At 39.9% G+C, this 15867-nt stretch overlaps 1 non-coding gene across 1 annotated transcript; it reads right to left on the reverse strand.

The window, feature by feature from the left end:
• Window positions 1-14308: 14308 nt before the first annotated feature.
• On the reverse strand, window positions 14309-14415 carry LOC148555396 (small nucleolar RNA R71). Its single transcript, XR_015886949.1, has one exon. It is a non-coding gene; the product is annotated as a small nucleolar RNA R71 (small nucleolar RNA).
• Between the last annotated feature and the right edge of the window lie 1452 nt (window positions 14416-15867).

A 15867-nucleotide genomic window follows, 5' to 3' on the forward strand; every position in this document is an offset into this window, starting at 1 on the left:
GCGCTAAACTTTGGCCTCCAAACAGCCAGCGTTCACTAAAGTGAACGTAGCGCTCACTAAATTGAGCGTTTTCGGCCTTCCAAACAACGCGACCATGCCTTCTTCAAAGGGCCATAACTTGAGCTACAGATGTCCAATTGATGCGCTTCTAGTTGCATTGGAAAGCTGACATTCAGAGCTTTCCAACGATATATAGCAATTTATATTTGGCATGAAATTGAAGCACAAGTGATAGGCATCTTTAAGGCCCAAAAATCAACTAAAAGGAAGGCACAACAATGCACTAGGCCAGCGCTCAAAATTTCAAACAGAGCGCCCAAGAGGAAGCACCAAATGGTGCAGCAAAAACTAAAGGCATAGCGTTTAAATAAGAGAATGCTACGTTGCCTTTCCTCCACTTTTTTGTGCCTCTCATTCAAAAAAAAAAGGCTAGAAGAGGGGGCACCAAGAGGAAAGCTAGGTGCATGCCATGACACGGACGAGGCACACAAGGAGGAGTAGCACTCAAAAATTCAAGCATAGCTCTCCCTTTTGCCAACTTTTTCGTGCTCTTGGAACCAAGGAAAGCTGAGTTCAAAGCAAACCAAAGGCTAGGCTATGGGCAAGGAGAAAAGCACGCTCCAAGGGATAAAGAGCCTAGTGCTCAATTAAGGGAGCGTAGCATTCACATATTGAATGCTAGTGGAAGGAAAACATGCACACCAAGAGGGAATGAACGTGACGCTCATTCAACCAAATGGAGCACTCCACTGGAAGGTTCCAACACACCCTGGCTCACTTGAACCAAGCAACCCTGACCCATGCCACTTGAACCAAGCCATCCGGATCCACTTTTCTTCAAATCCAAAGCAAGCAAACGCCATTATCATCACTCAAAGGCACAAGAGATAGTTAGAATAGAAATTTCATTTAAATTGTAATTTGTTTTTAATTTCAATTTTATTTTTTTTATTTTGTAAAGCCTATATAAAGGCATCAATTCCATTTCATTACAGAGGCTGGCTCTGCTAGAGAGCAATAGGAGTAGGATAGAATAGAAAGCTTTCTTTGAAACACTTTTAATTTTTTTGCACTTTTATATTTCAAGTATTGCAATTCAATTTCAAAGTTTCATTTTCATTGAGCTTGATTTACTCTTCTGCACTTTTACTTCTCTGCAACTTTACATTTCTATCCATGATTCAATTTGATTTACTCTTCCTGCAAGTTTAATTTCCTGCAATTGCTCTAAGTCATGATTTCTTCCTCTATAATTTTGATGAGCGGATAATTTATACGCTTTTTGGCATTATTTTTAGTATGTTTTTAGTATATTTTAGTTAGTTTTTATTATGTTTTTACTAGTTTTTATTCAAATATCACACTCCTGGACTTCACTATGAGTTTGTGTATTTTTCTATGATTTCAGGTATTTTCTGGCTGAAATTGAGGGACCTGAGCTAAAATCTGATTTAGAGGCTGAAGAAGGACTGCATATGCTGTTGGATTCTGACCCGCCTGCACTCGAAATAGATTTTCTCAAGCTACAGAAGCCCAATTGGTGCAATCTCAATTGCGTTGGAAAGTAGACATCTTGGGCTTTCTAGTAATATATAATTGTCCATTTTTTCCCGGGTTTTGATGACATAAACTAGCGTTTTAATGCCAACTTTCCACCCTATTATGGTGTTAAACGCCAGAACTGGCATGAAAGCTGGAGTTAAATGCCCAAACTGGCACAAAAGCTGGTGTTTAACTCCAAGAAAAGTCTCTACATGTGAAAGCTTCAATGCTCAGCCCAAGCACACACCAAGTGGGCCCCAGAATTGGATTTCTACACTAACTATTCTAGCTTACTCATTTTCTGTAACCCTAGGTCACTAGTTTATTATAAAAACTACATTTAGTGATTCATTTGGTACCTCATGAAATTTTACATCTGAATTTTGTATCTTCTATGACATGAGTCTCTAAACCCCATGGTTGGGGGTGAGGAGCTTTGCTGTGTCTTGATGGATTAATGCAATTATTTCTGTTTTCTATTCAATCACGCTTGTTTCTATTCTAAGATATTCATTCACACTTCAACTTGATGAATGTGATGATCTGTGACACTCATCATCATTCTCAACCTATGAATGCGTGCTTGACAACCACCTCCGTTCTACCTTAGATTGAGTGCATATCTCTTAGCCTCCTGGTTCAGATAATAGTCTTTGTGGTATAAGCTAGAACTAATTGGCAGCATTCTTGAGATCTGAAACGTCTAAACCTTGTCTGTGGTATTCTGAGTAGGATCTGGGATGGGATGACTGTGACGAGTTTCAAACTCGCGAGTGTTGGGCGTAGTGACAGACGCAAAAGGATCAATGGATCCTACTCCAACATGAGTGAGAACCGACAGATGATTAGTCGTGTGGTGACAACGCACTTGGACCATTTTCACTGAGAGAATGGATGGTAGCCATTGACAACGGTGATCCACCAACATACAGCTTGCCATGGAAGGAGCCTTGCGTGCATGAAGAAGAAAACAGTGAAAAAGTAGAGATTCAGAGGACAGAGCATCTCCAAAACCTCAACCTGTTCTCCATTACTGCATAACAAGTAGTTATTTCATGTTCTTTTACTTTTTACAATTAAAACTAAGAATCATTACTGATATCCTGACTAAGAGTTACAAGATAACTATAGCTTGCTTCAAGCCAACAATCTCCGTGGGATCGACCCTTACTCACGTAAGGTATTACTTGGACGACCCAGTGCACTTGCTGGTTAGTTGTGCGGAATTGCAAAAGTGTGATTGTGATTTCGTGCACCAGGTTTTGGCGCTGTTGCCGGAAATTGTTCGAGTTTGGACAACTGACGGTTTATTTTGTTGCTTAGATTAGGAATAATTTATTTTTGTTGGTTTAGAGTCACTAAATTTGAGTCTTTTATTTAAGTTTAGTTTTATATTTTAAGTTTGGTGTCAATTGCATGCTTTTATTTTCCTTCATTTTTTTGAATTTGCATGTTCTTAGTTCTTTCTGGATTTTTAAAAATTCTAAGTTTGGTGTCTTCTTTGTGTTTTTCTTTGAATTTTCGAAAATTTGTGTTTGGTTTTCTAAAAATTTTAAGTTAGTGTCCCTTGTGCTTTTATTTACTTAAAAATTCTTCAAAAATTTGTTCTTGGTGTTCATCTTGATCTTCAAAGTGTTCTTGGTATTCATTTTGACATTCAAAGTTTTCCTGTTTGTTCTCTTTGTTTTGATCTAAGATTTCTAAGTTTGGTGTCATTTTGTTGTTTTTCTCTTTCCTCATTAAACTCAAAAATATATTTTCTCCTTATTTTAATTGAATTTTGGGATTCTAATTTTAAAAATTTCAGATTTCTATCTTAAAATTTTTATTTTATCATATCTTAGTTTTTAAAATTTCAAAATTCAAATCTTTTTTTTTTTTTTAAAAAATCATATCTTTTTCAAAACCTTATCTTATCTTTTCTAATCTCAAATTTTAAGATAACACCTTTTTCAAATCTTTATAATTAATTAATTATTTTGGTTTTCTATTTTCCTTTATTTATTTTTCTAATTTTTGAATTTATATTTAGTTTTGCATTTATTTTACTTTGTTTTATTTTTGGTATTTAAAAGAAAAAAAACAACAAAAATATATTTTATTTGCAATCCATGTCATCTCCCTTTCTCCATCATGGACCTAAGTGGAAATGAACAGTCCAGAAGGACTCTGGGGTCATATGCTAGCCCCACTACTGCTGCATATGTGAGTAGTATCTGTATATCCCCCATAAGAGCCAGCAGTTTTGAGCTAAACCCTCAGTTCATTATCATGGTGCAGCGAAATTGCCAGTATTCCGGTCTTCCACAGGAAGAACCTACTGAGTTTCTGTCACAGTTTTTACAAATTGCTGATACCGTATATGATAAGGATGTAGATCAGGATGTCTACAGATTAATACTGTTTCCATTTGCTGTAAAGGATCAAGCTAAAAGGTGGTTGAGTAACCAACCCACAGCAAGCATAAGAACATGGAAACAGTTATCAGACAAATTCCTGAATCAATTTTTCCCTCCATAGAGGATGACACAGCTAAGGCTGGACATCCAGGGCTTTAAACAAGAGGATAATGAATCCCTTTATAATGTCTGGGAGAGGTACAGAGGGATGATGAGAAAATGCCCCTCCGAAATATTTTCAGAGTGGGTGCAGCTAGACATCTTCTATTACGGGCTTACAGAAAGAGCCCAGATGTCTCTAGACTACTCAACTGGTAGATCTATACACATGAGAAAGACGATTGAAGATGCTCAAGAACTCATAGATACGGTTGCTAGAAATCAACATCTGTACTCAAGCAGTGTGTCCTCCATAAAAGAAGAGGCTAGGGTAGTAATTACTGATCCTAATCCTCAAGAACAAATTGTTGAACTTAATAAGCAATTGCTTCTTATGACAAAATAATTAGCAGAATTTAAAGATATGCTCCAAGACACTAAAAATGCTAACAAGAATATGGAAGCACAATTGAATCAGACAAGACAGCAGCTATCTAAACAGATAACAGAAGAATGCCAAGCTGTTCAACTAAGGAGCGGGAAGACATTGAATAATTCAGCTCAAAGTAGCAGAAAGCCAAGAAAGGAAAAACTGACAGATGATGACCAAACCACTGCCTAAAATCCCTCTGAGGATAGCAAGAGCCCAGAGAGGAATCATTCTGGCATTCAAACGCCAGAAAATGGTGAAAGATTGGCGTCAAACGCCCAGTGGATGCCCACTTCTGGCGTTCAAACGCCAGAAAAGAGAGAAAAATTGGCGTTAAACGCCCATTCCTTGACCAGTTCTGGCATTCAAACACCAGAAAAGGGTGGAAAATTGGCGTTAAACGCCCATCCAACCTCTACTCCTGGTGTTCAAATGCCAGTGAGGGATCAGACACCTGCACGTGCTGATTGTAACCCTCCTAAGAAGGCTTCCCTAACCACCTCTGTAGGAAATAAATCTACAGCAACTAAGGTTGAGGAGTACAAAGCCAAGATGCCTTATCCTCAGAAACTCCGCCAAGCAGAACAGGATAAACAGTTTGCCCGCTTTGCAGACTACCTCAGGACTCTTGAAATAAAGATCCCGTTTGTAGAGGCACTTGAGCAAATACCCTCTTATGCTAAGTTCATGAAAGAGATCTTAAGTCATAAGAAAGATTGGAGAGAAACTGAAAAAGTTTTTCTCACTGAAGAATGCAGTGCAATCATTCTGAAAAGCTTACCAGAGAAGGTTAAAGATCCCGAAAGCTTTATGATACCATGCACATTAGAGGGTGCTTGTACCAAGACAGCTCTATGTGATCTTGGGGCAAGTATCAACCTAATACCTGCATCCACTATCAGAAAGCTTGGCTTAACTGAAGAAGTCAAACCAACCCGAATATGCCTCCAACTTGCTGATGGCTCCATTAAATATCCATCAGGCATAATTGAGGACATGGTTGTCAAGGTTGGGCCATTTGCCTTTCCCGCTGACTTTGTAGTGCTGGAAATGGAGGAGCACAAGAATGCAACTCTCATTCTAGGAAGACCTTTCCTAGCAACTGGACGAACTCTTATTTATGTACAAAAAGGGGAAGTGACCCTGAGAGTCAATGAGGATGAGTTAAAGTTAAATGCTGTCAAAGCTATGCAGCATCCAGACACATCAAATGACTGCATGAGTGCTGATATTATTAACTCTTTGGTAGAAGAGATCAATATGACTGAGAGTCTCGAATCAGAGCTAGAGGACATCTTTAAAGATGTTCAGCCTGATCTGGAGGAACAAGAGACAATGAAAGAACCTCTGAAAATTCCTCAAGAAGAGGAGAAGCCTCCTAAACCCGAGCTCAAACCACTACCACCATCCCTGAAATATGTATTTCTGGGAGAGGGTGACACTTTTTCAGTGATCATAAGCTCTGCTTTAAATCCACGGAAAGAGAAAGCACTAATTCAAGTGCTAAGGACACACAAGATAGCTCTTGGGTGGTCCATAAGTGATCTTAAGGGCATTAGCCCAGCAAGATGTATGCACAAGATCCTATTGGAGGATGATGCTAAGCCAGTGGTTCAACCACAGAGGCGGCTAAATCCAGCCATGAAGGAGGTGGTACAGAAAGAAGTCACTAAGTTACTAGAGGCTGGGATTATTTATCCTATTTCAGATAGCCCTTGGTTGAGTCCTGTCCAAGTTGTCCCCAAAAAGGGAGGCATGACAGTGGTTCATAACGAGAGGAATAAACTGGTTCCTACAAGAACAGTTACAGGGTGGCATATGTGTATTGATTACAGAAGGCTCAATACAGCCACCAGGAAGGATCACTTTCCTTTACCATTCATAGACCAGATGTTAGAGAGACTAGAAGGACATGAATATTATTGCTTTTTGGATGGCTATTCAGGTTACAACCAAATTGCAGTAGATCCTCAAGACCAAGAGAAAATAGCATTCACATGTCCTTCTGGAGTGTTTGCCTACAGAAAGATGCCTTTTGGTCTGTGCAATGCACCTGCAACCTTTCAGAGGTGCATGCTCTCTATCTTCTCTGATATGGTAGAGAAATTTCTGGAAGTGTTCATGGATGACTTCTCAGTATTTGGAGACTCGTTCAGCTCCTGCCTTGACCATTTAGCACTTGTTCTGAAAAGGTGCCAAGAGACCAACCTAGTTTTAAACTGGGAAAAATGTCACTTTATGGTGACTGAAGAAATTGTCCTTGGGCATAAAATTTCAAACAAGGGAATAGAGGTGGATCAAGCTAAGGTAGAGGTAATTGAAAAATTACCACCACCTGCCAATGTTAAGGCAATCAGAAGCTTTCTGGGACACGCAGGATTCTACAGGAGGTTTATAAAAGATTTTTCAAAAATCGCAAAACCTCTGAGTAATCTGCTAGCTGCTGATACACCATTTGTCTTTGACACAGAGTGTTTGTAGGCCTTTGAGACTCTGAAGGCTAAGTTGGTCACATCACCTGTCATTTCTGCACCAGACTAGACATTACTATTTGAATTAATGTGTGATGCCAGTGACCATGCTATTAGTGCAGTATTAGGACAGAGGCACAACAAGCTTCTGCACGTCATTTACTATGCAAGCCGCATTCTAAATGATGCACAAAAGAATTACACAACCACAGAGAAAGAGATGCTTGCAGTGGTTTATGCCATTGACAAGTTTAAATCCTATTTAGTAGGATCAAAAGTGATTGTGTATATTGACCATGCTGCTCTTAAATATCTACTCACAAAGCAGGATTCAAAACCCAGGCTCATAAGATGGGTGCTGCTTTTGCAAGAGTTTGATATAGAAATAAGAGACAGAAAAGGGACAGAGAACCAGGTAGCTGATCACCTGTCCCGGATAGAACCAGTAGCAGGGGCGTCCCTCCCTCCTACTGAGATCTCAGAGACCTTTTCGGATAAGCAACTCTTTGCCATTCAGGAAGCACCATGGTTTGCAGACATTGCAAATTATAAAGCTGTGAGATTCATACCCAAGGAGTACAGCAGGCAGCAAACGAAAAAACTAATTTCTGATGCAAAGTACTACTTGTGGGATGGACCATATCTCTTTAAGAGATGTGCAGACGAAATGATCTGTAGATGCGTGCCTAGAGAAGATGCACAGAAGATCCTATGGCATTGCCATGGATCACAGTATGGAGGACATTTCAGAGGTGAGCGGACAGCCACTAAGGTCCTCCAATGTGGCTTCTACTGGCCTACTCTCTATAGAGATGCCCGAGAGTTTGTGCGTAACTGTGACAGTTGCCAGAGAGCTGGTAACTTGCCTCATGGTTATGCCATGCCTCAACAAGGGATCTTAGAGATTGAGTTATTTGATGTATGGGGTATTGTCTTCATAGGTCTTTTCCCACCATCATACTCAAACACTTACATTCTGGTGGCAGTAGACTACGTATCTAAATGGGTAGAAGCAATTGCCACACCCACTAATGATACTAAGACAGTGCTGAAGTTCCTCCAGAAACATATCTTCAGCAGATTTGGTGTCCCCAGAGTACTAATCAGTGACGGGGGTACTCATTCCTGCAATAAATAGCTTTACTCTGCTATGCTCCGATATGGAATTAGCCACAAAGTAGCAACTCCATATCATCCACAGACAAATGGGTAGGCTAAAGTCTCTAATAGAGAACTAAAAAGAATCCTGAAACGGACTGTAATTGCTCGTAGAAGGGATTGGGCAAAAAGCTTGGATGATGCTCTTGATGCCAGGGCATTTTGGCCAGTTTCACTGACCTTTTCTTTACTGTTTTAGGGTAGTTTCATGCATTTTCTTAATTAATAAGCAAGTTTTGGGTAGATAATCACTTACATCTTGATTCAAGCAAACATTGTGAATTTCATGTGATTTTATGAGAATTATGCATGAATTGAATGACAAATTGGATAATGCATGTCTCATAACTTGGATTAGAGCTTTGATGCACTTTATTTGCTTGATTTCAGGACAAAAGAAGCAAGGAAGAGCCACATTAGCAGCCACGTTAATCTAATTAACGTGACCACTAACGTGGAATGGGAATAAACTTGCAACGTTAATGAGAAAAGTGATTGTCAATAATGCCTTCGAAACCATCATGGCCCACGTTAATTGCCACGTTAACTACACTAACGTGGTAGTTAACTACACTAACGTGGTAGTTAATGTGGAGAGAAAGGGAGCTCCAGCGTTAGTGGTAAAAGTGAACACCATTAACGCTCCAAATTGGCAATTGGCCACGTTAAGAGTCATATTAACTCAGTTAACGTGAACTCTAACGTGGAAAGGGAAGACAATGCCAACGTTAGTGACACTCACCTTTGTCACTAACGTTGGACTAAGCCCAATTGGCCACGTTAAGAGTCACGTTAACTACATTAACGTGAACTCTAACGTGGGAGGAGCAAGGAATCGCCAACGTTAGTGACACTCACCTTTGTCACTAACGTTGGACTAAGCCACTATGAGCCACGTTAGTTGCCATGTTAATTGCATTAACGTGGAAGCTAACGTGGAGGAAAAAAATGATGAGCCAACGTTAGTGACAATCACCTTTATCACTAACGTTGGAGATGGCAATCACCACCACGTTAGTGGCCACGTTAAGACAATTAACTTGAGGCACTAACGTGAAAAGGGGCGTTTGGAGCGTTAGTGACAAAGGTAAGTGTCACTAACGCTCTCGAGGCTAAGGCATGCCCACATTAAGAGCCACGTTAGTTATACTAACGTGGACTCTAATGTGAGAAAAGGGGGGGGGGGGCTAAGAGCAACGTTATTGGCAAAGGTGAATGCCAATAACGCTTGCGATGGACTAAGAGGCAACGTTAGTGGTCACGTTAGTGCCACTAACGTTGAAATTTACATGAACCATCTTGTGCTAGGAACATTAGTGAAAAAGGTGATTGTCACTAATGTTCTCGAACCCACATTTTCACTTAACGTTAACGCCACTAACGTCCTAGCTAAAGTCCATGCCTACTTCACATTTTCTCTGCAAGTAAAGCTGAGCCCATTGAAGATTCCAAACTGCTTCAACTCAAGATCCAAAGGCCCATATCCAAAGACTTGAAGAGCCAACTAGAAGATCAGAAGAGTAGTATATATAGGAGTAGTTTTGATCTAGAAGAGGGAGCTTTTTGGCCATTGGGAGAACTACTCTCTATATAATTTTACTTTCTCTACAACTTCTAGTTTTACTTTTAGAATGTATTCTCCATCTTTGTTTTCAATTCCCAGAGCTATGAACAACTAAACCCCTTTCATTGGGTTAGGGAGCTCTGTTGTAATTTGATGGATCAATAATAGTTTTCATTATTCTTCTTCTTTCTTTTCTCTTGATCTTACTAGAAAGCTTTCAATCTTCATCCAATTGGGTAGTTGTCTTGGAAAAGAAGCTATTCATACTTGGATCTCTTCGGAACCTTGGAAGAGGAATGAAGAGATCATGCTAGAAATGCTTTCTCATGTTGGACCAAATTGGGGTTTGGATGGATATAGTGACATATAATCCTACGAACATTTTGATTTGGGAATACATGTGGTATAATCAGTGACCACACTTCATCTCTTCTCATGAGCAATTAGACCAAGGAATTGGCTATTGATCAAGATTTGAGAGATTTAATTACCAAGGAATTGGAATTCAATCACTTTAGATTGCCAAGGAGATCAATGAATGCATTGATTGAGGAAGAGATGAAAATGAACTTGATTTGGAGAATACAACATCTCCTGAGCCCAATGAACTCCCCATTTCTGATCTTACCCATTCTCTTTACTTTCTGCCATTTACTTTTATGTTCATCTTACCCATTCCCCATTTAAGATTCTGCAATTTACTTTCCGTCATTTACATTAAGTCTTTTATTTCCAGTAATTACATTTCCTGCCATTTACTTTCCGCCATTTAAATTCCTGCAATTCTCCAATCAAATTCTGCTTAGCTCAACTAGAACATTCCTCCAATTAAAGTTGCTTGACCAATCAATCCATGTTGGATTCGACCTCACTCTATTGTGAGTTTTTACTTGACAACAATTCGGTATACTTGCCGAGGGAAAATTGTTGAGAGACAAGTTTCCGTGCATCAGCTCTGTGGGCATACAGAACAACATTCAAGACTCCTATAGGAACCTCTCCATACCAGCTTGTGTATGGCAAGGCCTGTCACCTGCCGGTGGAACTGGAACATAAGGCCTACTAGACAACCAGATTCCTAAACCTGGATGCAAAGTTAGCTGGAGAGAAAAGATTGCTCCAGCTGAATGAGCTAGAGGAATTCAGACTCAATGCTTTTGAAAATGCAAAAATTTATAAGGAAAAAGAAAAAAGGTGGCATGACAAGAAACTGTCATCTAGAGTCTTTGAGCCAGGACAGAAGGTTCTGCTGTTTAACTCTAGGCTCAGATTATTCCCCGAGAAATTAAAATCCCGGTGGAGGGGACCATATGTGATTACAAGTGTGTCACCATATGGATATGTTGAGCTTCAGGATATCGACTCTGACAAAAAGTTCATTGTTAATGGACAAAGAATCAAACATTATCTTGAAAGCAATTTTGAGCAAGAATGCTCAAAACTGAGACTAGACTAAAGCTCAGTAAAGGTCCAGCTAAAGACAATAAAGAAGCGCTTGCTGGGAGGCAACCCAGCCATTAGCAAGTTATTTGTTATTTAAATAATATTTATAGGAGTTTGATATAAATTGTCTTCAAGGTTAATCATCAAATTGTAGGAGTTGACAGAGTTACAGAAGGATTCAGCGCAAAAAGCAGAGAAAAGGAGCTCAGTGGCAAAAAAATGCCAGTAAGGGGTATTTTGGGGCGATTAATGCCAGTAAAGATACCATTTTGGGCGTTTAACGCCAGAATTGCAGCATCCTGGGCATTCAGAAAAACGCCCAGTGACAAAAGATTTCTGGCGTTTAACGCCATCCAGGGTACCTGGCTGGGCGTTAAACGCCCACAATGGCTAATATATGGGCGTTAAACGCCAGAATGGATACCATTCTGGGTGTTTAACGCCAGAAAGGAAGGGGGAGAAGATTTTGTTTTCCACTTCAAAATGTTTCAAACTTTCATGTTTTGATTCATAATTTTCTGCATAAACACGTTACAAATTTTCATCATTCACCTTCAATTTTCAAAAATTCAATAATTTTTTAAATTCCTTTTCAATTTTCTTTCAAATCTTTTTCAAATCCTCTTCAAAAACTCAATTATCTTCTCAATTTCTTTCTAAATCTTTTCCAACTCATCATATAATCTCTTAATTCTTAAATGTATCAACAAATTTTCAGATTTAACTCCTTTATATCTTTTCCATTTTAAAACTCTCATCTTTTTCATATCATGATTCTATTTCTTTTCACCAATTATATCTTTATATCATATCTTTTTCAAATTTTCAAAATCCCTCCCCTCCACTTATAAATACACATTCGGCCATCCCCATCTCTCCACCATTCGAATTTGACTCTCCTCCTATCTCTCTCCTTTCCTTTCTTTTGCTTGAGGGCAAGCAAACCTCTAAGTTTGGTGTGTTTTTCTGTGATCACCGAGCTAAGACTCATTAAGATCATGGCTCCTAAGGGAAAACAAACTAATTCAAGGGGCAAGAAAGAGAATACTCCAAAGAGTCTTTGGAATCAAGAGAGCTTCTTAACCAAAGAACATGCAGACCATTACCACAAAATAATGGGTTTGAGGTCAGTGATCCCAGAAGTTAAATTTGATCTAAAAGAAGATGAATATCCAGAGATCCAAGAGCAGATTCGAAATAGAGGATGGGAAATTCTAGCTAATCCTGAGACAAAGGTGGGAAGAAACATGGTTCAGGAATTCTACTCAAATCTGTGGCTGACAGATAAGTAGAGAATAACTGGAACCGCCTTTCATACCTTTCGAACTATGGTCAGAGGGAGGATTATTTACTTCCACCTGGACAAAATAAGAGAGGTCTTCAAACTGCCTCAACTACAAGATGATCTAGAATCCTTTAATAGGAGAATGGTGAGGGTAGATAAGGGGTTGAACCAAGTTCTAGAGGACATATGCCTCCCTGGAACTAAGTGGATAACCAACTCAAAAGGTGTCCCAAACCAACTCAAGAGAGGAGATCTCAAACCAGTCGTAAGGGGCTGGTTGGACTTCATTGGGCGTTCTATACTGCCCACTAGCAACCGCTCTGAGGTCACTGTCAAAAGAGCAGTGATGATTCATTGTATTATGTTGGGAAACAAAGTGGAGATTCATCACCTGATTTCTTGTGAAATTTACACAATTGCAAATAAGAACTCCACTGAAGCCAAATTGGCTTACCTAAGCTTAATCTCTCTGCTGTGTAAAGATGCTGGAGTGAAGATGGGAGTAGATGAATTCATCCCAGTCGAACACCCGATCACCAAGAAGTCAATGGAAGGACAACAAGTGCAAGATAACTCCATTAAAAGGAGGGCGCAGGAGTTCCTCCCAGAATTCCCTCAAATTGACTATTGGACCCGCCTAGAAGCATCTGTCACCAAGCTGCAAGAAGCTATGGAGCAACTTAAGGAAGAACAGCAAAATCAAAATAGCATGCTCTGCAAGCTGCTTAAGGAACAGGAAAAGCAAGGGCGCGAGCTACAGGAGCTGAAGCACCAAAAGCTCTCCCTTGAGGGACTAGACACCCCACAAATTGAAGAAGTATCCATCTCCCAAAATTCCTGCCATTTACTTTCTGCCGTTTAAATTCCTGCAATTCTCCAATCAAATTCTGCTTAGCTCAGATAGAACACTCCTCCAATTAAAGTTGCTTGACCAATCAATCCCTGTGGGATTCGACCTCACTCTATTGTGAGTTTTTACTTGACGACAATTTGGTTTACTTGTCGAGGGAAAATTATTGAGAGACAAGTTTCCGTGCATCAAGTTTATGGCGCCGTTGCTGGGGATTGATTTTGTATCAACAATGATTAAATTGGTGGATAACTAGATTGAGCATTTTTCTTTTGTTTGATTTAAATTCTGTTTGAGTAATTTACTTTCAGTTTTAGTTATTTTCTTCCTTTTGCCCCTACCCGTTTGTAGTGTTCTCGTATTTGTTACAATTCAGTTCACTAATCCACTAACTGTTTGATATATTGCATCACTCATACTAACAGCATTTTTAACAAGAATATTCTCTATCTCCCTTTTGCTTTGGCCTTGTTGGTTGTATGACAGGTAGAAGAAGCACGGCTTCAACTTTTGTTGATTCTGAACCTGAGAGGACCTTCCTTAGATTAAGGAGGGAAGCAAGAAGAAAGAGAGTTGTTGGTGCTGAGGAAGAGGAAGAGTACTTTGAACCAGATATGGATGAGAATATAGAGAACCATCATGAAGAAGAGGCTCACAACCATGGCAGAGAAGGTCCAGTGCATCATGCTGGACAAGAAAGAAGAGTTATAGGCTCTTATATCAATCCAAACCCAGGAAACTGTGGAAGTAGCATCTAAAAGCCAACCATACATGCCAATAACTTTGAAATAAAACCACAGCTCATCACCCTGGTTTAGAATAAATGTTCATTCGGAGGAAGTGTCCAAGAAGACTCCAATCAACATCTAACCACATTCCTGAGGATATGTGATACTGTGAAGTCTAATGGTGTTCATCCTAACACCTATAGACTGCTTCTGTTTCCCTTCTCACTCAAGGACAAAGCATCTAAATGGCTAGAATCCTTTCCAAAGGAGAGTTTAACAACCTGGAAAGATGTGGTGAACAAATTCTTGGCCAGATTCTATCCTCCTCAAAGGATCAACAGGTTGAGAGCTGAGGTACAAACCTTCAGACAATAAGATGGTGAAACTCTCTATGAAGCATGGGAGAGGTTTAAGGACTTGACAAGAAGGTGCCCGCCAGATATGTTCAATGAATGGGTGCAGTTACACATTTTCTATGAAGGTCTTTCTTATGAATCAAAGAAGGCAGTAGACCACTCATCTGGGGGATCTCTGAACAAGAAGAAGACCATTGAAGAAGCCATAGATGTCATTGGGACTGTAGCTGAGAATGACTACTTCTATGCTTCTGAAAGAGGCAACACTAGAGGAGTAATGGAGCTGAATAACGTGGATGTACTGCTGGCCCAGAACAAGCTGATTACCAAGCAGTTGGCTGACCTTACCAAGAAGATGGAGAGGAACCAAGTAGCAGCAATCACCACCTCATCAGCAACCCAAGAAGGAGTGAATGCAGAAGTAGAGGGTGAGCAGGAACAAGTCAACTACATTGGAAACTCACCTAGGTAAAACCATGATCCATACTCCAAAACTTACAATCCTGGTTGGAGGAACCACCCAAACTTTGGGTGGGGAAATCAACAAGATCAAGGCCAAGATCAGAGATGTCACAATCCCAACAACAATGCAGCTCACCAATATTCCACACAGAGATCATATCAGCACCCACCTAACAACACCTCTCAACATCCATATCAAAACCAAAATGGCCATTCTCATCCCTCCAACTCCAACTCACCATCATCCGAAGATAGATTCTCAAGGATTGAGACCCTACTTGAAGGCATATGTAAGGAACTCTAAGAGAACAAGGTGTTCAAGGAGGAGGTGCGAGCTAATATAAAAAACCAGGGAGACACCATTAAAAGGCTAGAATTTCAAGTGGGATACCTCTCTGAGAAGATTCCCAAACCTACTGACAGCTTCCCAAGTGACACAAAGAAAAACCCGAGAGGTAAAGCAAAGAAAGTAAGATGGGAAGACTACAAGATGGTCACTATAAGTGATAAGGGGACTGAAGAAGAGCTGAACAAACCCTTCAAAAACTCTAGAGATACTTCAGCAGAGAAGCAGGAAGAGGGTCACCAAGAAACCAAAATTACACAGAAGGAGATGCTGAAACTCTATGCACCTTTTTCCCAAAGACTCAAGGGTGGTGTGGAAAAGAGAATATACTCAAAGTTCCTTGATATGTTTATATCTCTCCATGTAAACATACCATTCATCAAGGCTCTCCAACAAATGCCCTCGTACATTAAGTATATGAAAGAGCTGCTGACCAGGAAAAGCTCACTCAAAGGAGGACAGACAATAGTGATGAATAAGGAGTGCAGTGCTCTCATTCAACCAGAATTGCCTACAAAAAGGAAGGACCCAGGGAGTTTTCACATCCCCTATGCCATAGGAGAAACAATGTTTAACAAAGGACTCTGTGACCTGGGAGCAAGCATTAACTTAATGCCTTTATCCCTTATGAAGAAGCTGCAGATCAATGAGCTAATGCCCACAGACGTAGTCATCAGGCTGGCTGACAAAACTCAAAAACAAGCAGTAGGAGTGGTTGAAAACGTGTTGGTAAA

The sequence above is a fragment of the Arachis ipaensis genome, chromosome B6, assembly GCF_059453495.1.
Source record: "Arachis ipaensis isolate K30076 ecotype BB chromosome B6, ASM5945349v1, whole genome shotgun sequence".
NCBI classification, from domain to species: domain Eukaryota; kingdom Viridiplantae; phylum Streptophyta; class Magnoliopsida; order Fabales; family Fabaceae; genus Arachis; species Arachis ipaensis.